The 22809-nt window shown below is 40.2% G+C and overlaps 1 protein-coding gene and 1 pseudogene across 2 annotated transcripts in view; both read left to right on the forward strand.

The window, feature by feature from the left end:
- The window catches only part of Rnf180 (ring finger protein 180), a 171921-nt gene that overhangs the window by 62982 nt on the left and 86130 nt on the right, over positions 1-22809 (forward strand). The window lies entirely within an intron of this gene.
- Positions 9131-9802, forward strand: LOC131921426 (glutathione S-transferase alpha-4-like; annotated as a pseudogene).

Consider the following 22809-nt stretch of genomic DNA (forward strand, 5'->3'; position numbering starts at 1 on the left):
TGAATGAGCAAAGAAAGTGGTTTTTCTGATGTCTACTTCTTGGTGTCTAGTCCATCCACAACAGAAGGTTTGGAATATCACATAAACTTACTTGGTAAAGTGCTGGCAAGGTCTGAGAGCATTGTAAAAATAATCAAAAATGGATATAATGTTGTCAAGCATCAGCACATGCCACAGTGAGACATTATATGAAGGAAACAGTTAATCACCCTGGCAAATTTCATCGTTCTCTTTTTCATTATGACTTCATTTTACCAAATTACTATTGACAACCACATCTTCAGTAACTACCACCCTGTTTAGGAATGACATCTAGACAAGACCCTCTGCCAGCAAAAGTCTGTAGCTGCTGAACATACAAGTGATCATTAGCATTCAGGAGGAATCAGGGAGGGAGAGAAGAGATAGATGATATATTTTCATCCATGGTTACTGAATCACATGTCCTAGAGTCCTTGTTATATATTTTTTAAGATTTTTTTAAAATTATGTGTTTGTTCACATGTGAGTGCAGGTGCCCATGGAGACCAGGAGAGGGTGTTGATTCTTCTAGAACTGGAGTTAAAGATGATTGTGAACCACTCATCATGGGTCTCTGAATAGATCTTCATTCCTCTACAAGAATACTACATACTCTTACCATCTCTCCAGTCCCCACCCTTGTTATTGTTTTTAAAAAACTAAAACGAGCTGGAGAGAAGGCTTATCACTTAAGTGCTGTTGGTTATTTTTTTTCTCTTTGCTCTTTTGTTGGCCCACCACCCAGCTCCCAAATAAATCACACTGGAGGCTATTCTTTCTTGTGAATGCCTGGCCTTAGCTTGCCTTGTTTCTTGCCAGTTTTTCTTAACTTTAAATGATCCCATCTATCATTTGCCTCTGGGCTTTTATCTTTCTCTATTTCTGTATACTTTTCTTTCCTTCTGTTGTGTGATATTTTGATTTATTCTGACAAATAAAGCTTGATTGGAGTCATAGGGCCGAGCTAGCCACCATCTGATCAAAATTAACCATAGAGGTTTGGAGAATTGTAGATAGATAAGAGATAGGAAGTAGTAAAGTGGGGCTGAGAGAGGATTTAGGCCTTTTGGAGGAAGGAATGGAAGAGGTAGAAAGCCACTGTGGCTGCTCTCCTGCTTCTCTGATTTTTCAGGTTCTTAACCCGATATCTGACTGCCAACTTTTTATTGATAAAGAATAATTAGTTAAATCTTCAACTTCATACTCCTTGTCTTGCTGTGTAGCTAAGTGGCTAGCCCCTGATGTCCTCCTCCTCCTTTTTTTTTCCTCTCCTCAATCCTCTCTTCACAGATTTCTCCTTCTATTTATTCTTTCTGCCTGCCAGCCCCACCTGTCCTTTCTCCTGCCTCGCAGCTCTTTATTAGACCAATCAGGTGTTTTAGACAAGCAAAGAAAGTAACACAGCTTCACAGAGTTAAACAAATGCCACATTAAAGAATGCAACACATCTTCCCATAGTTAAACAAATGTTCCACAGCAAAAACAAATGTAGCATACCTTAAAATAATATTCCACAACACTTAAGAGCACATGCTGCTCTTAAAGAGGATCGAAATTTGGTTCCTAGCACCCACGTGGCAGCTTACAATCACATGTAACTCTAGCTCCAAGGATACACACTTGGTGCATATACATGCAGAAATCATAAAATGAAAGTAAATAAGTGTTTTTAAAAGTAGTAAGTATCCCTTTTCTTTAGTTTTTGTCCTTTTGTTCTTGGATCTTGAAGTAGCTCTGAAGCAGTTTATGAGCAGTGAAGGCTAAGGGTCCTTTGCCATCATGTTGGGTTACTCAGGCCCCAGGTAACAGAGTTTCTCTTTATTAATACAAGCTAAACAACTTGAGAGTATATTCCAGTCACTCTGTCTTTCTGTCTTAGAGTGCTCCAAAGACATTCTGTGTCCCATCATATCTGATAGGAGATCATAAGACCCACATCAAAGAGGTCCAGTTGGAGGGAATGTTTCAGAGGCCAAGAAAAATCTGAACACTTCTTCCCATATCTCCCTGTTCATACGTTATTAGTTCATGGCTTCTCAGACTTCATCTGCTTGCTGGACTAAAGTTATAGAGAATAAAATAAGTATGCAAGCAAACATTTACCAATAGTAAATACTAAAGAAATTTATTTTAAAATAATTATTTGGTATATCTATAATTTTACCATTTTAAAGACAAAGTAAATTTGCATAGTAATTAATTGGATGTGTTTAATTATATATAAGGTATTAAATTTAAACCATTTATGTACATATAAATTTAATATTTATTAAATATGAAAGAAAATGTATAAATGTGGTGGATGTGCTTATTTATTTTTACATACTGAGTAAAATCCTGACTGAATATTTGATGTTGGAGGATGTAGAGTGTACTTAACATTTTCCAGAGTTGATTATTATTTTAGTTTGAGAGTTGCCAGTGTTGAGAACACTGCTTTGCATAAATACTTGGTATAAAATAGCAGAAGTAAGGTTAGGGCCATTTCAGAAATCAAGCAAATACTATCTAAATCCTAATACAGAATTGATTTAGCTTTTTTAAAAAATAAAATTCAAGTCAGCTACAAACACCAATGTTAAAATCAAACATTATAACACAATTCAATCCAAAGATAAATTCATTTTTAGAAGTAGTCTAGTTAATTACAGTGTATAATCATGATTGAAAACTTTTTAAATTTTATGTGCGTGGGTGTCTTGTCTGCTGTTCAAATCTTAGATGGTCTTTTAATAAAAAACACAGAGCCAGATATCAAGGTGAAAGCTGAAAGATCAGAGAAGCAGAACAGTCAGCCACTAGTTCTTACCGCTACAAAATCCTCAGCGTAAAGAGTGAGTTCCTGTTTCCTCACGGCTTATATACCTTTCTCTGCCCTGCCATATTACCTCCTGGGATTAAAGGTGTGTGTGCTTCCCAAGCAAAGGCGTGAGATCTCAAGTGCTGGGATTAAAGTGTGTGCCACCACAGCCTGACCTTTATGTCTGCTCTAGTGGCTGGCCCTGTCCTCTGATCCTCAGGCAAGTTTATTAGGGTACACAATGTATCACCACACATGTCTGCATGTATACATGTGCACCACATGTGTGCAGTGCCTGCAGAGACCAAAAGTGGGTGTCAGATCCCCTGGAACTGGAGTTACAGATGATTGTGAGCTGCCACATGGTACAAGGAACCAAGCCAGGGTTTTCTGGAGCAGCCAGTGATCTTAACTGCTGGAATCTCTCCAGTCCCGTAACAGTTGGGTTGTTTGTTCTAAAGTCAGTGTTGAAGCACAGGAGATCACTTATCACTTGATGTTAATAGACTAGGTCACACAAAGGTCAAAGGACAAAAATTAATGAAGGAGTGTGAACCTTCTTAAGTTTAAAGATTTATTTCAAAGTTAATACTTTAAATGTGGAACCAAAGAAAGGCAACAATGGTGCTGATAAATAACAATGGTGGTAGCAACAAAAGCAACAGAAATGCGGTACCAGGTACTGGCACGGTCCCTTTAGCGATGTTACTCAGTGTAATCTCCATGGATACCCCGTGAAACTGTTACTTTATTATGGCTATTTTAGAGGTGAAGTTAAGTGTCTTGCCCAGAGTCACCCATTTAGTAGGTGGTTGGATCTAAGAGTCACACTCATGCTATGAGGCTTAAGAAGCCACGCTCTCCGTCAGTGTGCTCTGTCCTGTACTTTCATTGTGTATCTTGGTTCTTTTAGAGTCTGATTTGGAGCCTGGTAGTGTATAACAAGAATAGCATGGTAAATTGTTTTAAAGACATGGGATGTATGGACAGACTGTGCATGGCTCTGGCTGCTTCCCATCATTTAGTGAACTATCTACTTCCTTTATGTTTTGGTTAAATTCTCAAAAAAATATTAATATTGCCGGGGACCTACTCCAGAGGGTTTTAAGTCTGAAATAGAAGATATGGAGTCATGGGGTGGGATAGGGGGAGGGGAGGGGACTGACAGGATCTGAGGGTGTTCATGATGGCTACCTGTTTATTGAAAAAAGCTACACCTTTTTTTAAAATCTTTTTTTTAATTTAACATAATTTATTTATTGATTCTTTCAGAATTTCACATCATGCACCCAAATTCCACTCACCTCCCCATCCTGCATATCCTCCCCTCACCCCTGCAGCATCCCCCAAAAAGAAAATTTTTTTTAAAAAAAATCACTGTTATTTATTTAATGACGCAATGTTATTCATTAAGCGCTGCTGTTTACTATGCAAGTAAAGCCACGAGGTACAACAAAACCCACTCTAAGAGTTCATTAAGGGAAGGGAACAGAAAGGGTGTGCATAGGCCTGTGGGGAGTGACCATGCAGGAAGAGGAGGGGAGGAATAGGTGGAACCTGCTTTATGGTCCCCCCCAACACACACATGCGCATATAGGTAGCTACGCCACACATGATCATGTAATCTGATTACATGATCACATACGGTCCTAGGATGACTAAGCCTCCTGCTTGGCTACTGAACAGCGCATGCTTGGTCATGTAGATGGGGGAGTGGCTAGGAATTCTAACAGTCACACCAAAACAAAGCAAGCAAACAAACAAAACAAACAAAAACACCTCTTCGCTTCTCCTTCTTTCTCACCTCTCCAGCACCTCTTCATTCCTCCTGGAAGGCTACATATTCAATAACTGTACAATAGGTTAGCCATAGGCCCTTGCAGACTCAATGATTCAGGGACAAAAGCAGCCATTAACTTCATTACAGCATTTTTCCTGGGACAAAAGTGGTTCAGAAGTATCTAAATGCTTATTGTCCTCAAAGGGTTCAGTAACTTTACCAGGTGCTCTCCTACAGCGTGGAAGGGCCACAAGTTCCTCCTGCCAGAGATAAGGAGAATGGCAGCTTTTAGCAAGCAGGAGCTTTCCTCAATCCCCTGAGGGAATGGAGGCCCTTATCCAAATGCCTGACTAAGTCTGGGGACCAGACACTCCACTACAATTTAAGAGCAACTTTCGTTCCTCAGGGGGCATGATGCCGCATTTTCGCTATGTGGTATAATAAGCACTGAGCTGTTCCCTAATTAGAGTCCTTTGTGTCTTAGTCTTACTATGTGGGCCTGTTCCCCTCATATGCTCCCAAAAGGGAAAGTCCTGATGTCTTACTCTTTTCCCATTATACTATACCATTCTTATTTCTCCTTACTAACTGAACTGTTGCCCTTAATATCCTCAGGCTCTGGATCTGGACTGTATACTTTTCATCCTTGGAGTTAGGTGTGTCCAGTTAGTAAATCTCCAAGTTTCCTGTTCTTGTAATCAAGAAGGCACAATGGGGATTCCTGTGTGTGGAGTCATCCACACTATATGGTTCCACAGTGGTTGGCATTATTTTGTTTAAAGAGGCTGCCATTTAATACATTTTCTCCCAAAACCTGTATAAAATTTCCCAAAGAAAAAGGCATAAAGGAACTCCCATAATACATAGTAGAATCATTAAAAAATGAAAGTAAAAGGGTGGTGGAGAATTGTGATCTGAAAAGTCGAAATGCTGGAACAAGTAGCAATGGTCGCCATGTGGTCCATGCCAAATATATATTTCTTTTAGGCTTGTTAGTATGACCAAACTGAGAAATGTTTATGTAACATGCACTTTACATAATAAGATATCCAATCACTGGGGTTGTCACTATCATTATAAAGAAAATGAGAACTGTTGTCATACAGGATTTTCTGGAAAGCTTGGCAGGTATATTCCATCAGCTGTAGGTTTCTGTGGTAAATCAGATGCTCTCAAGTGGGACAATAGGAACCTGTGGTGTACTGCAAAGAAATCAAAAGACACGTTAATTTGTAATGTCAATGTTTTGAATGATGCAGTTTAGGTAGAACCCATGGCTGGTTACAAAGCTGAAACAACATATATAGTCACTGGGTCATCTCTAAGAACATTCTGCTTCGGGGGAGTTCAAAGAGGTAGGTCCTCAGGAAAGTTAACCAGGGGATTGGGGCTTTAGTGGCCAGCACTGAGGATGCCCAAGAAGCAGAGTATGTCCTGGGAAGTAGCTTTAGGGCAATTCTTGATGTCCTTGATGTCTTTACCCTATGTGAAGTCATGTTGATCTCTAACAGCAAAAATGCAAGCTTCCAGTATCTGAACATCTTTTCACAGATAGTTGTCCAACTGAATTTTTGGGAAGGTATGACATCATCACACCACTGCCTGCATAAAGACTTAGCATTGTGCTTTCATAGTGCCTCCAGGTCTTCCTAAGCCCATTTCTGTCTCTTCATGCTTCGGAAGGCTTCTGCTTACTGTGATAGCACATAGGCTTTTTTTTTTTTTTATTTAACGTTTATTTATTCATTATGTATACAGTGATCTGCCTGCATGTATGTCTGCAGGCCAGAAGAAGGCATCAGATCTCATTATAGATGGTTGTGAGCTACCATGTGGGTGCTGGGAACTGAACTCAGGACCTCTGGAAGAACAGCCAGTGTTCTTAACCTCTGAGCTATCTCTCCAGCCCCACACATAGGCTTCTTTTCAGTACTTGCTCATGTCTCCCACCTGGCTTCCCTAAGTTGTAGTTGGAATTTTCTTTGGACTGCCAACCAGCTCCCAATTAAAGACAGGGAGACGTATTGTTAATTATGAAATGCTCAGCCTTAGCTTAGGCTTGTCCCGCTAGCTCTTTTAACTTAATTTAACCTGTTTATATTCGTCTACATTTTGCTTCAGGGCTTTTTACTTTTCTTTCACTCTGTATGTGCTGCTTTCCTGCTTCCTCCCTGCCTGGCTGGCTGGCCCCTGCCTGGCATGTCTTTTTCTTTCTTCCCTGGGGCCTAAATTCCTCCTTCTACCTACTCTCCCTGCCTGGAAGTCCTGCCTGTATCTCCTTCCTTGCTATTTATTGGCGGTTAGCTTTTTAATAGATCAATCAGGTACCTTAGTCAGGCAAGGTAAAACAGCAGCACACCTCTACATAATTAAACAAATGCAACCTATCTTTACATGGTTAAACAAATATTCCGCAACACTAAGTAGTCTGCTTGTCCGGTATTGTTTGTATCCCACAATTTCTGTGCACAATTGAGTTTAGCCAAACTGGGCTCCTTTCTATATAATGAATAGTTCTACCTCTTAGCTTTCTCTCATGCTTACTTGCTTGGGTTATTCTTTCACACCCAGAGCATGTTTTTGAAATCCTGACCACACATTGAGGCATTAATGAAAAGAACTGCTTTTTCATGCCATCTTCCATCACCTGTGCAGACAGCAGTAAGTTATCGTTTTCTTAGGTATGACTCCCCAAATATGTCCTATTTCCTCTATTACCTGTTTCTAGGAAAAATTATTAAACTAGATATCTTTCAGTCCTCCATGGATGACATCTGACACAGGGCTTTGGATTGTGATAGTCCTAAGAGAGTTGTTACATGAGTGGATACAGTGTAGGAACTATTTCCTAAGTGTGTGAAGGCAATATACTGACTGTAGACGGTTTTGACTAATTCATTCATGGAGTATATACTGTGTTAATCTAGCTTTCAAAAGTTTTCAGAACTGTGAGTTTCTTAAAACATGAGCCATCTGACAAGTAAAAAATCCACATTTTTGAAACGGAAAAGTGTTCAGGAAATATTTTTATAGTGAGCTATTGGGTGATATGACCATTCTTATAGCTATCCCTTCATTTTATTTCGTTTCTTTTCTTGTCTTATTGAAGTTCATAGACTGTTACTTTGTTTCTATCCTCTACCCAGTCCTTTAAGACTACTGCCTTGGTTATCTGTGGCTGACTATTCTCCAGACATCTATGGGCCTAATCCACTACAGCCACAGCTTGTTTGTTCCCTGTCATATTGGTCAGTAGTTGGGACTAGCATAAACTGGTCAATCCTTCTCTTGGTCCCACTCACATTGTTGATACCAGCTTTCCCACTCTTTCTTGAGAAATGTTTCTTAACCTTAGCTGCTTTGCAGATGTATCCATTGGGACTGAGCTCCACAACTCTGTACTTTGATTGGTTGTAGTTTTCTGTAATTGTCTCCCTCAGTTTCAAAGTGACCTTTCCTTGATAAGGGGTGACGACTACACAAACTGTGGGTATAAAAACAAACATCTAGGGTGTAATCAGGGATTACGTTTAGTGAAGTGTGGTTGTAGCTTCTCTAAGATCCATGACTTCACTAGCCTTGGGTAGTTGGTTAGGTTTCCAGTACCAGGCATGATTTCTCTCTCAGTAATCAGGTCTGAAGTCCATTTAGAGAGATGTCGGTTACCACCAACCACTCCTGCACGCTGGGGGTTATCATTCCATGCTGGTGGTTGCTGTGATTCATATGTGTCATAACTGGGTAATTGGTTGCTTCCCTTCTTTGGAAGGTTTCATGGAGCCTCCTACTATCATGAAAGCTACTCCTTAGGGAGGAGGTACTCAGGTCAGTTCCAACTCAGATTTTCTGGGCCCTGTGTCTGAAATGAATGGTTTCTTCAGCAATGGGGACTTACTTTACACCTCTAGGGACAACCAAGGACAATAGCAATAGCCTGTAGTCTTTTGGGGAGTCTAATGTCAGAAGCTGTACCCATAAAGTCTCACCAACATGACTGCCTAAACATGAGCTGAATAAGGACAACTACAGTAGACACGCCTAAGTGAACAGGGGAACGACCGTGAGGCCTCAACCCTACACAAAGGACTACAGGCAGCTAAGGACTGCTGAGAGTGGGAGAAATTGTCTTCCCCAGGGATGAGCACACCAATTGATTGTCCAATACCAACTGAAAATATGTACATACAAGTAACATTATAGAGACTGGGCAGGTTGTATTTAGCAATATAAATGTATATACGTGCACATATATTCATTGAACAGCAACCAATGAAACAAGAGGTTATAGATTTGAAAAACAGCAAGGTGGAGTATGTAGGAGGGTTTAGAGGGAGGAAAAGGAAGGAGGAAATGATGTTATTATAACTCCTTCCCAAAAAGAAGTAAGTAGGAATAATAACCTATTATACTAAGTTCCCTTTCAACTGGAATAGAAACAGTGACCTGAATAATTTCCTAGTGTTAAAAAATTCCCAGGACTAGCTGGAGACCCGATCGTAGAAGAATAAGGAAGATCTGAACCAGGAGTCATGGAAGCCAAACCCAAGCTCTACTACTTTTGTGGCAGAGGCAGGATGGAGTCCATCTGCTGGCTGCTGGCTGCAGCAGGAGTAGAGTTTGAAGAAGAATTTCTTGAGACAAGAGAACAGTATGGGAAGTTGCAAAAGGATGGGCTCCTGCTTTTTGACCAGGTACCTTTGGTTGAAATTGAAGGAATGCTGCTGACACAGTCTAGAGTCATCCTCAGCAGCTACCTTGCTGCCTAGTACAACTTGTATGGGAAGGACCTGAAGGAGAGAGCCAGGATTGACATGTATACTGATGGCACCCTGGACCTTATGATAATGATCGCCTGTGTTCCATTTAAACCCCCTGAGAAAAGAGAGGAGAACTATGCTTTAATCGTGAAGAGAGCTAAAACCCGTTACTTCCCTGTCTTTGAAAAGATTTTAAAAGACCACAGGGAAGCTTTTCTTGTTGGCAACCAGCTCAGTTGGGTAGACATACAGCTGTTAGAAGTCATTTTGATGGTTGAAGAATTCAGCCCTCCTGTGCTGTCTGACTTCCCTCTGCTGCAGGCATTTAAGACAAGAATCAGCAACATTCCTGCAATTAAAAAGTTTCTGCAGCCTGGGAGTCAGAGGAAGCCACCTCCAGATGACCACCATGTTGAAGTGGTCAGGAATGTCCTGAAGTTCTAGTGGCAGCAGGTGTTAAGGAGGCTACAGCAAGGATCCAATTGCAGCATCGCCATAGGCCAGCTACGGAGCAATGCAGGAGCAAAGGGTAGATCCCAGGAGTCTTGAGCCGTAGTAGAATATTTTTTAAGGGGTGTTACTTTTGTTTATGTTGCATTTGTTTAACTCTATGAAGCTGAGTTACTGTGCCTGTCTAAAACACCTGATGGTCTAATAAAGAATTGGCCAATAGCAAGGCAGAAGAGAATGCATAGAGGGAAAATCTGGGAGGAGAGCTAGATCTAGCAGCTAGAGAAGGAGGAGAACTCCAGGGCCAGCCACCTAGCTACACAGCAAGCCACAGAGAAAGAAGTTAGAGAATGGGAAAAAGCTCAGAGGCAAAAGTTAAACAGGTTAATTTAAGGAAAGCTGGCTAGAAACTAAAACAAGCTAAGGCCGGGCTTTCATAAGTAAGAAAAAAAAAATTCCCAGGACTATTTCAGGAAAATTACTTGGTACTGCCTGCATTCAGGGAGAGCAAGCAATTTAGTATATTAGGACAAAAGTCCAAACAGATGGAATTTGGTATCCCTGGTGCTTATACAAAGAACACACCATGTCAAGGGAACCTTCTGCATTCTCATGAGAAGTGTGAACTTCCAAAGGGACCTACTTCAAGAATAGAGGGGCTGGGCTTTTCAGCTTTCTAATCGACCACTTAAAAATATAGTCAAAATTTAAGGTTAGGTAAATTGTCAGCATGATTTCTTTGTTGTTATTTTTGTGGTTGTTTTGAGACAGGCTCTCACTGACCTCAAACTTGTAATCCCCCTGCCTCAGCTTCCCAGGTTCTGAAATTACAGATATGAATCCCCACACCTAGCCAAGTATAATGTCTTAAACTTTTTCTCAAATTTTTTAAACTTTTCCCCTTTTATTAAACGGATTCTTCCCTCATACAGTGTAATCTAAATACAGTTTCCCCTCTCTCTACCCAGCTTCTCTCCTACCCAGACCCCACTCCCTTTCTATCATTTATTAGAAAAGAACAGGAAGAAGGAAGATTTTGGATGAGCATGTATGTGTTATTGAAACATTTCAAGACAGCAGAAGGAACAAAGGTCGTATTCTGATTACTGAACAATAGGAGTTGTTTGTTGTTAAGTGAGAAAACGGTGCTTATGGCCCTTAAGTAAAAATATGCAGTGATGCTGTATAAAAGGAAAACTGTCTCAGGAAGGTGAAATTGTATTAAATACAAGTCGTTCAGAAACAAAGCCTAGAAGTATAAGTAAGGGCCACCTAGGTCGTTATAAAATTAGACATAAGAATATTCATGAATTCGTTTGTATTTGCATAAATGTAACTTCTTTATGCAACTAACAGAACAACCATCTTCCACAAGTACTCTCACAGTCACAGGAGCCAATGTTCGTATCAAACCACTTGGTTTTAGAAGAAAGTCGGGATCCTTGAAAATCTTGAAGTACAGCTTTGTTGAATACAGCAAACGTAATTGTGGTTTTGAAACACTTGCAGATTGCTTTACTATTGGGGGGAGGGCACGTGTGTGCCACAGCACATGTAGAGGTCAGAAGTCAACCTCATGTCAGTCCTTGTTTTATTCCTTTATTGAGACAGGATCTCTTGTTTGTTTGCAACTGTACACCAGGATGGCTGGTCCATTAGTTTCTGGGGATTCAACTACTCTGTTGTCTTTAGTCTTGTGAAAGGGGCAATGCGACTGTGCTCAGGTTTGTGGGAATTCTGGAGATCTGAACTTAGGCCCTCATGCTTACAGAGCATGTACGATCCCACAAAGTGTGCCATCCCAACACTTGCAGATCTTTCGATACTACCTTCAGGACCCCCGCCAAAAAAATGAATGTATAACTTGATCTTCGATGCATCTGGAATTTAACAGACTAAAGTGAAAACACACCTGAAAGACTAGGTTGTTGTACCTGGCTACCATACACCCAACAAATATTGGATCATTTGGACCATCTCTTCAACGTGGAAGACCTAGTGGTAGGTCAAGCCAGCATGTGCTCTGTGGGAAATAAAAGAATAGAAAAGGAGAAAAGAGTTTTGTAGAGGGAGCAATAGTTATGGGGAGCATGGGAGCAGAAAAACCTTGTAACACAAATCTTAAAAGGTCTTATTAATAAAAACAAACCTGGAAGCCAGATATTGGGGTGAACACTGAAAGATCAGAGAAACAGAACAAGCCACAGCCAACCTCACCTCACCAATTCCTCAGCTGATCTTGTTTCCTTAAACTGAAAGCTTGAGAGAAACAGAACAAGCCACAGCCAACCTCACCTCACCAATTCCTCAGCTGATCTTGTTTCCTTAAACTGAAAGCTTGTTTCCTTAAACTGAAAGTCCTCACTCTAATGGATCTCAGCTGAACTGATGTTCAAAAGCCTAAAAGCTTAAAAAAGCCTCTAGTTCCTGGTCATCATGCCTTATATACCTTCTGCTTCCTGCCATCACTTTCTGGGATTAAAGGCGTGTGTCTTCCCAAGCAAAGACATGATATATCAAGTGCTGGCATTAAAGGTGTGTGCCACCACACCTGGCTCTGTTCCTAGTGTGGCCTTAAACTTGGAGATCCACAGGCATCTCTGCCTCCCAAGTGATAGGATTAAAAGCGTGTGTGCCACCATTTTCTGGCCTCTGTGTCTATCTAGTGGCTGTTCTGTTCTCTGACCCCAGATAAATTTATCAGGGTGCACAATATATTGAGGAACACAATAGCACCACAAAACCTCTTGTCACAGAGGGCAGAATACAATCAAGATATAAACTGGAGCCCTGGAAGGGGAACCAGGGTGACAGCTGTAGGGTTCCATTTCCCCAGAATACTGCTGAGAATGACAGAACCAAACATCTAATGGGCTTAAGGAGCACATTAGGGAACCTGGCCAGATGGCGCTGAGAGGTCTATGGCCCATTACAGTTGTATTACATTGACTATATGTATTAATTCATGTTCTTTCATGTAAATCAGTACTGCTCTGACTCTAGGGCCTGAGATGTTCATACATTCAGTATGTCTAAGACTGGCTAAAACAAAAGAGTCTGTCTGGCCTTGAAGGTGCTTTGCTATTCTCCGATTTTTTGTTGTTGTTGTTTTTCTGGTCCAGGGTTTCATGTAGCTTAGGCTGGCTGTATTTTTAGAGCAATTACTATTCATGGCACAGTATAGATACTGAGATAAGTTTTCTGGGGATTAGACAATTAGAAAATAGAACACCAAGGCAATCTGCTGAGACCCTTAAATAACAGTATCTGCAGAGAGAACCCTTAGTGGAACTAACCCAGAGTGATTAGAGCAGTGCCTACTAAAGACACCTGTTTCAAACCTGAAGTATCCCAAACCACACCAGTTTAATGTGCGGGGAGCTAGAAGCAGATGTCTGTGGGGTTCATGCACACACATATTCCCAGGAGAGCTGTCTGCGCCCTAGATTGTTGTAATTCTCAAGGAATTTGATATTATTAACTGATCGTTTGTTTTGTTCTTAGAGAAACATGCTGCCCGTAAGTAGAAACTTCCTCTTGTCATCTTTTCACATGGTGTTACCATCTCCTCGGAAACAGGCCCTTCAGGTGCCATCCTAGCTTGCAGCCAGGTGGGCATAGCCTTGGTAAGAGACAGTGAGATTCTTTTTTGAAACAACTTTCTTCAACTCTTACACAATTTTGTTATGCTTAGTTTCTAAGAACACAACAAGTCTATTCTGATAACAGATTTTTAAGTCTACAATCATTTTTACTGACTGGAAGTACAGTAAAATGTTGTCCAGTAAATACTTCAGCACTGACTCATCTTGCTTAACAGAACACCATTGCAATAAAATACATTCATAATGGGTGTTGTCCTCTCCCCTTAGCTGCCAGCAGCTGTCATTCTAAGCTCTGATTTGGGGAACTTGCTAGAGTATAGGTGGAATTATACTATTGGCCTCTCTGAATAGCCTACATCACTTAGTATAATGTCTTCAAGGTTTGTTCAGTTGTTGAATGTCGATGGACATGATGGACATTCCTGTTGTCTGTGCAATATGTCAAATAGGAGTAGTGTTGCAATGAACTTTGAGACCTCTTTGAGATGTTGAGTTTAACTCTTGAGAGTATAAATACCCAGAAGTGGACTTGCTGGATCATATGGTAGTTTCACTTTGTAAAACTTTTGGAGGACCTGTATTGTCTCCCAACCCTACCCCACAGCAGTGTACAAAGCTCATTTATCTCCACCAGCTGATCAGCATTTGCTTTTTTTTTCTTTTATAACTGCCACCCAAACAGGAATGGGGTAAACTGTTCCTGCGGCTTTTATTTGAATTTCTGTGATGATTAGTAAATGGAGCTTTTCCTCATGCACTAGGCACTCATTTGTCTGTCTTTCTAGAATGTGTATTAAGTCTTCTGCCTGAGTGTGATGAGAGTGTACATCTTGAACTATTGACTGTAAGAGTTCCTTGTGTAATTTGTAGATTGCCTGTAACCAGATGTGTGTTTTACAGATTTTTTTTTCCTATTGCACAGCTTCTCAGCTTGTTTGTTGAATATTTCCTCTGTTATACAGGATATTTTCTTTGATTAATCACACTTACTTACTTTTATTTTTGTTGCTGTTATGTCTATGAAATCATGAACAATGAGCCCCCATAATTCTGACTGTTCAAGTTACATCTTTTTCTCATTATCAAAAAGTTGACATTTTGAATTTTTTTTATGGGTTAATTTTACAATGGTGGCTGTGTAATGGGTGGGTGTTGTGTTTATTTAATTTCGCCTTATGAGACCTCATTATTGCTTCCTCTACCAGTTAAACAGAATGGGGTGGGGCATGTTTCAGGGTGATTTTGACCTGTATAGCACAGTTGTCCCACAGCATGGAGTTATGGGAATTTCATTACTGGTCTGCTTCGTGGCCTGCTATCTAGAGTGGAGTCCATGGACATAGGACACTGGCAGCACTTGAGAACTGTCTGTAAATAGCCCATCTTTATCCCGTTCTGCCCAAGGTTGCAGCAGGCATGATAACATGTCCTGCAGGTGGGCTACTTTGTTTTCTACTGTTCAAAATCAGTAGACAGCTTACTTTGTGTTTGGTAGTCATTGTTTTTGCTATATGCTACATTTTTTCTGTGTAAATACTATCTTTTGTTGGGAAATGGGGGAGGTGCACACACAATCATGCTTGCCCACACACCAAAACCAGAACAGAGTGGTCTATAGGGCAATTGTCTTAAAGCATTGTGCCCCAATTGAGTTAAAAGCTGTTGTATTGATTGCGGAGTTTTATAGCTAACTGAATTATTAATTTGGCTTCATTTGGCAGGTGGAAAGTTTTAAAACCAGAGATCTTATGACACACTGCTTTCTGGCATAGATCTCTTATGTTTCTCCTAAAGATATGCTAGTGCTGATGAACGTTTTATAATTTACCTGCATTGATATAAATATGTAACTACTATCTTTAAAAAACAGACATCCCATTTTGAAAATGCTTATTTTGTGCATTCTTCTTTCATGGAAAACAAGTCTGTACTCTAAATGTAAAACATAATGAAAGTGCTGCTTGAATCGTAAGTGTTTGCTAGCCATAACAAGTGCCTTCTTAGCTATCACTGTTTCAGACCCTGGGGGAAATGGCTTGAGTACTATTCACCCATACACAGGTGTCTGCCAGTGCTTAAGCCCAGGAGCCCAGTAGATTTGAATACATTTTCAGAGGCACACATGTCTTGGGTGTATTCTTTCTCCTCACTCCCCTCTCCTCGTGTAGGAAGAGAGATTGGAATAAAAAGGGATATTACATCCTTCTACATTAACCATCAACAAACCAACACACCAGGAGCATTTCAGACTTGGCTTTTTACAAAATGTAACCAATTTTGCACAGTTTGACATATGTAAGGATACTGTACAAATGATATCCTGTTTTTAGAGATCTGAAAAACATACCAGTGTAACAAAAGCTTCCTCAGGTATGTCTGTCTTGGTGTCTGGTGTCTGCATGTAGCTGAGGGTAGCTATGAATGCAAAGCAACATGAAATTGAACTTTTAAACATTTTGAGATTTTGCATGGTGTGTGTGTGTGTGTTGTTGTTGTTGTTGTTGTTATTGTTACTGGATATTTTGAGTTTTGAGTGTGAACTTTGTAAATTATGTTGTCACGGTGATAGAGGGGTGCACATATCTGCTAGTGGCCTTCAGTAAAGTCGGTAAGATCTGATTTATCCAACATTTCTAGCACTGTTATATGACCAACATTGGTGAGTTGTGTGCCTGTTGGTAAGAATGTATTTTGTTTATAATAGACTTTGAGGCTCCTCACTCCTAACAGAGTTATCGCACATGCTCTCCTTGGTTGGTGTGCCTGAACAAGTCCTTGGTTTGAACTTCCCAATGGAACTATGACAAAGCTACCTCAAAGTTAACTTGGAACTTGCTATGGAGCCCTGAACTTGCTGGGATTATAGGAGTAAGCCACTACACCATTAGTTCACAGCTTCTGCCTGTACCTACTTTTAAAAGTTAGCTTTATTACGATACACCGCCTCCTCTGGTGCCATCCCTGACCTGGCGTCCCTCACTGTCTATGCTGTACCTACACTGGTCTCCTTAGCATTTCTTGAACACACCAAACACTTCCTGTGGCTTTTCCCTCCCTCCCATGCGTGCCCCCTGATATCCCCTTGAGTCTCCCCTTCATTTACCTTGCTATTCAGATATCCCTTCCTCCCTCATTTACAACAACTCAGACTTCCTAACGAGTTTCATCTTAAATCATAGTGATATACTATAGCCATAGTTAAGGATGAAAAAAGGTTGAGTTTTCCTAGAAGTGGTTACTGGTCATACAGTAGAAGAAGCCAAAGTGTTTCATTTCTTGTGGATTCTCCTGTACACTATTAACAGATGTTCCGCCCGTGTTTCCTGCCCCCTGCCTTTCCACTGCCTTCAGCCAGCTGTTTTCTACACATGTCTGCTGGTAGCAAACATAGTTCCATAAAAATGAAGGCAGTACAGGAGTGCTTCTGGTCTTTCATTTGCTTGGATAACTTTTTTCCACAGTCATAATTTTTATTGATTCTTTGGTAATTTCACATCATACACCCCAATCTCACCCATCTCCCAGTCCCTCCACATCTGCCCTTAACCCTTGTAGTGTTCCCCCAAAGGAAAACTTAAAAAGAAAGAATAAGAATAAAATAAAAAATAAATAAAATAATAATATTAATTTAAAAAACAAAAATGAAAACAAATCAAACAAAAAAATCACTTCTCTCCTCCGTCTTTCCCACCTTTGCATCACCTTTTCATTTGTCTTAGTGACAATAGGAAATTTTGTGTATCATGCAGTATTCCCATTTGTTCAAATGGCTTTACTTACAAATGTTCATTGTGTAATGTGTTATTGGTCAGGTTCAAGACCTCTGGCTTCTGGTACACCATCAATACTGGACCCTCACTGTCTTAGGATTTCTACTGTTGTGAAGAGACACCATGAGCATGCAGCTCTTATATAAAGGAAAATATTTAATTGACTGGCTTACAGTTTCACAGGTTTAGTACATTATCCTCATGGGGGGACATGGTTACATGCAGGCAGACTTGGTGCTGGAGAAGGAGCTGAGAGTGGAGAAGGGCCTACATCTTGATCCACAGGCAACAGGAAGTAGTCTGAGACACTAGGCGTAGCTTGACCATATAGGAGACCTCAAATCCCACCCCCACAGTAACACACTTCCTCCAACAAGGCCACACCTTCTCCCAAGCCACACCTGCTAATAGTGCCGCTCCCTGTGAGCTTATGGGGGCCAATTACATTCAAGCTACCACACTCACCGAATCTCCTCTTGAATATCCTGCTGTTGCCCCGAGTCATGGAGATCCTTTGGCTGTGGTTCCTCAGGACCAGTTTCTTCACTCACTCCAGCAGGTCATAGATAGGGTAGATGTTGGGGAGTGATAGGGTAGATGTTGGGGAGTGCCAACTACCCAGATGACCCAGGCATGGGAGAGCTGTCCCCTGCCCTTGGGAAAGCTGGCCCATCCCTCACCACAGGCATTAGAGAGCTGGCTCTTCCCCTCACCTGACTGACTGCAGTGGCCCAGACTGACCAACTCAGCTACTTCCCAGGCACACATCCAGTGCTTGAATAACTTTTTTAATGTGATTGTTTTAATTTCCTGTAGAAATAATATTCCTGAAAGAAAAGCCCTTGAAGAAAGCTCTTGAACTCAGCTTTTTGACAGAAGACGTTCTGAGGCAGTCCAGTGACAAAGCTGTGACATTAAAAATTGATGCCATTAAAATTGATTGAAGCTAGGTGTGTTGGTGCACACTTTTCATCCCAGCACTCAGGAAGCAGAGGCAGGAGGATAACTGAGTTCAAGGCCAGCCTGATCTACATAGCAAGTTTCAGGCTGGTTAAAGCTACATAGTGAGACCCTGTTTCCTGCCCCTCCCCCCTCAAATTAATTGAGAAGGAAAGGTAGTCTGATTGTATTGTGGAAGTTAATATCTATTGTACCTAGAGGCATGTTCTCTATGTCCCCTTGCCCCAGGGTTTGAGAAAAGAAACAAGTGAATGGGCATGCATGGGAAGCCTGTATCTGCTTACACTGGTCACTGATGCTAAAGTGGTAGGATGAAGGTAGAATGTGGGCTAGACATCCTTAGTTTAATGTCGGGTCGTGGGAAGAGCTGAAGAAGAAAGGGTAGATGTCATGAAATTGCATTGTAATTGTGCATGAAAGCCTCCAAAGTTATTGAAGTTCAGTGAGCCCCAAGAAAGCAGGGCTGAGCTGCCATGGCCTGCCTCAGACTCAGGCTTGGTGGTGTCTTGGATCCATGCTTGCATACACATTCCTCTGGCCCTCAGGGTTTTACCCTCAGACTGCAAGTGTGTCAGATTTCCTTGGTCCTAAGGTTTTGGCAACCTTGAGCCACAGTGCTGGCTTCTCTGGTTTTCCATTAGGCAAATGACCTACTGTATGTAGCCTTTGAAGCATCCATAATTGATGAAAGATAGAGAAAATGCAATTAAACAAGAATTAGTATGGCTGCATAGCTTATGACTATCTTCCCAACCTCACCGAATGCCATTTTATGCAGACTGAAAAGAGACTCAAGAGTTAAACAGAAAATTAAGGGACTGTGTTTACTCCATTTCCAGGTAGAGGAAAAGAGTATTAGTGTCTGTGGAATTGCTAAAGAAAAGATTCATATATTAAGCATGTGAATTACAGCTTCACCTCAATCGTGTGGTTTTGGTTCAGTTTCTCAAGAAAGGAAAATACAGTCATATTATCATTGATACTCAAGATTCATCATGTATATCCAAAGAATGTTTTGAAAAGACTAGAGGAGGGTGGAACAAGATACTGAAGTAGGATTCCCCACTCATCTTCCTCCCACAGAAATGTCAACCCAGTCTCTCTCCCCTTCCCAAGCCAAGGAAACCATGGATACCTTCCCAACCACCAAGGAAACCAAGAGAAAGAAGTATTCAGTGCAGCCTGACTTCAGCACAGTAAAAAGATATGTGCTGAAGCGTAGAGCAACCTTTTTCCAACACTTACTGCATTTCCCACATCTGTCTTCGAGTTTACGTTCTTCTTCTGCTCTACTCTACAGTTAGTGTTGTTTCTCTGCTGCATCAGCACCATCCCCGTTCTAATCTGCGGCACTGTGGTATGGTGAGAGCTAACATCTATGTAGTGGAAAGATAGGAAACGAATGTAACATGTTACTTTAGACCACAGTGTTGGGCTTCCAACTGTGATAGGAACAGGCAGATATCCATGGCCGCATTTTCCAGCCTTGTACCTTTTCATACTAAGCCTTTAGGCCTAAAGTGATACCACTTGGACCACACAACCCTGTACTTCAGATTCCCATCAAACTTGATTTCCAGCTCACCCCTCCATTAGACCAAATCCATTGGTCTTCAGCTGTAGTCAGTAGCCAGCATCACCAGGCTTCTGATCGTCCCCAGTGGCGTACTGTCCACAGTTGGCCACAGGCCTGGGCCATTCACCTCTCCCAGTGCCCCCTTCTATGGGACTTTTCCAGAAAAAGCGAGTTTGTGAAGAGTGGCAGCTACAGACTTCTCAAACGAACAGAAATTAATGCATAGTATAAGAGGTAAAAGCAGTCAGGCTATCACCAAGTCTTTCTTGAGATAAAACCCTGAATCAATGCAGAAGAAAGGTCAGAAAAAGAACACCTCATTCCGTATTCAAGGAAGTAGATAAGCAAGCAAACAACAACAACAACAAAATAACCCTGAGCACAATCAGAAGTAATAAAGATGAGAAAAAAATTATTGAAAAATAATAGCAGTTCTCAACCGGTGGGTCTTGACCCCTTTGGGGGTCATATATTAGATATCCTGCATATCAGATGTTTACATTATGATTTCATAGCAGCATTAGGAAGATTGAGAACCACTGGACTAGAAGATTAGTTAGAATAAAAAAATGAAGAGGGGATTTCTTAAAGCAGATCATTACTTTGAGAGGAAAAAATAATACTCAAAATTTAAATGAAACGAAGGCAAACAGATAAAGTGTAAGTACAACATTAGAAGGAACTATTACATGTTTTCTTTTTATTAGAGTTTTTAGTTAACATGTAATAACACCACTTTGCCCCTTTCCTTTCCTCCCTCCAACCTCTTCCATGTCCCCCGACACCTCAAATTGATGGCCTTTTTCTTTGATCATTATTTTTACATAGATATTGCATTCATTTGTAAATATAACCTACCAAGTCCATTTAGTGTGGCTTGTCTGTATACGACTTCAGAGCCCACCACTTTATAAACATGTATATGCAAACAACTTGGACAACTCACAAGAAATGTATACTTTTGTATGTATTATATATATTACATACATAATGTATATTATATATATTACAGGATATATATCTTTATTACAGGAGATATGTACACACACACACACACACACACACACACACACACACACCTGCCAAGACTGAAGAATGAGAGGAAGTCTGGACAGACTAATGAGAAAGGAGATCAAATTAGTTATAAAATGTCTCAGACAAAGACAAGACTTGAACCTGATTGGCCCTGCTGCTGAATTATTTCAAACACTTAAAGGAGAACCAATGACAAAAAGGTTTTCTTTTTCAATTCCCTACTAAAAAGTAGAGAATATTATAAATGTACTTTATAAGGCTAGGTGATATTAAAATCAGAAAATAATGTACAATTAAGAAAAATGAAGTACAATGCCTCTCACAAACCTATAGGCCAAATACTCAATAAACTACTACTAGCAACCCAAATAAAACATTCTGAAAATTTTTTTCATGGTCAAAAGGAACTTATCATATTGCAATTGGCTCAATGGATTTAGAATTATAAATGTAATAAAATAAATGTGATATGCCATAAGGAAGGACAAAATTCTTATCATTTCATTATATGCAGAAAAATGGCAAAGTAAGCATTCTTCTTTGACAAAGCTCCCAACAAAGTAGATATAGAGAAGATGTACCTTAGTCTAACAAATGCTCTATGACAACCCACAGCTTACATCATGCTTTTTGTAGGGTACTGGAGTTTGATCCCAGGGCCATATGAATACTAAGCTAGCATTGTGTTCAAAAAAACACCAGAGGTTTTTCCCAGAATAATTAAAAGTACCAAGTTTATAAAGGACACAATTAAATTATTCTGTTTGCAGACCTCATGATGTTATTGACAGAAAATCCTTATATTCTAACCTCCCAATTTGAAATAATACATGAATTTTATAAAATAGTAGGTCACAAACATTAAGTACTCAGGAGTGTTTCTGTATACTGGTAGCAGATCACCTAAAAACCATCAAGAAAATCTCTTATGAAATAGGTGCAAACAACAAAGTGTAATAGTAGGAATAACTTTAGTGAACAGAACCAAATATTTCTACACTGAAGAAAAAAATGGAGAAATCTACAAACCAAATGGAAAGCTAGCCAGTGTTCAGGAACTAGAATGATCAATATAATTGATATGTCTGTACTAACCAAAGTAGTTCAATTAGAAGTTCCAGTGATTCCCCATGAAAACAGAAAACAACACTAAGTTTATATACTCAGTAGTATGTCCCAAATACAGGAGAATAAAATTAGACCTGAACCTCACATATACCAGATTCAACTCAAGAGGATAAAAGATTTCAATGGCGAACTTGCAATTGTGAAACTGCCAAAAGGAAACAGAAGACAGCCAGGCATCATGGCAGACACCTGCATTTGGGAAACGGAGAGAGGAAGATTGTGAGACTGAGACCAGCCTAGGCTGCAGAGCAAGATGGAAAAGTAAGGTAAAAACACCCTGATATTCTTCCAGGTGTAACTTCTGGATAGAATGCCAAATTATAGGCAATATTTATCATTATTTACTTTATGTCAAACTTGTAAAAGAAAACATCAGTACTGTGAAGGAAACAGTATGTAGACTGAAGACACAGCCTGGAAACGGGAGAAAATGTTTGCAAGCTCCATGTGATGAGGTGATATCTAAAGTATGTAAGGAATGCAAACAACTTAATAGCAAAAAATTACCCATTTTAAAAATTGCCACAATAGACACCTCTTATATGAAACACAACAGATATATGAGAACTGTTCAGTGAAATTATTTCAGAATCAGACTAAACTACAGTAAATATTACTTCATACCTAGGTATGAATATATTTAGCATTGGCAAGGAAATGTACAAAAAGGACCCTTACAAACTGCTGGTGGAAATGTAAATAGTTTATCTGTTATGGGAAACAGCATGGAGGCCCTCTAAAAATTACAAATAAAATATAGCCCTACTATTGTGTGTATATCTCAAGGAAATAACTCAGCATGTCACATCAGCTTCTGCACTCCCATATTTATTGCTGCACTATTCATAGTAGCTAGGATATCAAATCAATCAACTTGTTTGTCAGTGGGTAAGGGGACAAAGAATATGGTGATGCTGGAGTGGGTAA

The sequence above is a fragment of the Peromyscus eremicus genome, chromosome 11 (genome assembly GCF_949786415.1).
Source record: "Peromyscus eremicus chromosome 11, PerEre_H2_v1, whole genome shotgun sequence".
NCBI classification, from domain to species: domain Eukaryota; kingdom Metazoa; phylum Chordata; class Mammalia; order Rodentia; family Cricetidae; genus Peromyscus; species Peromyscus eremicus.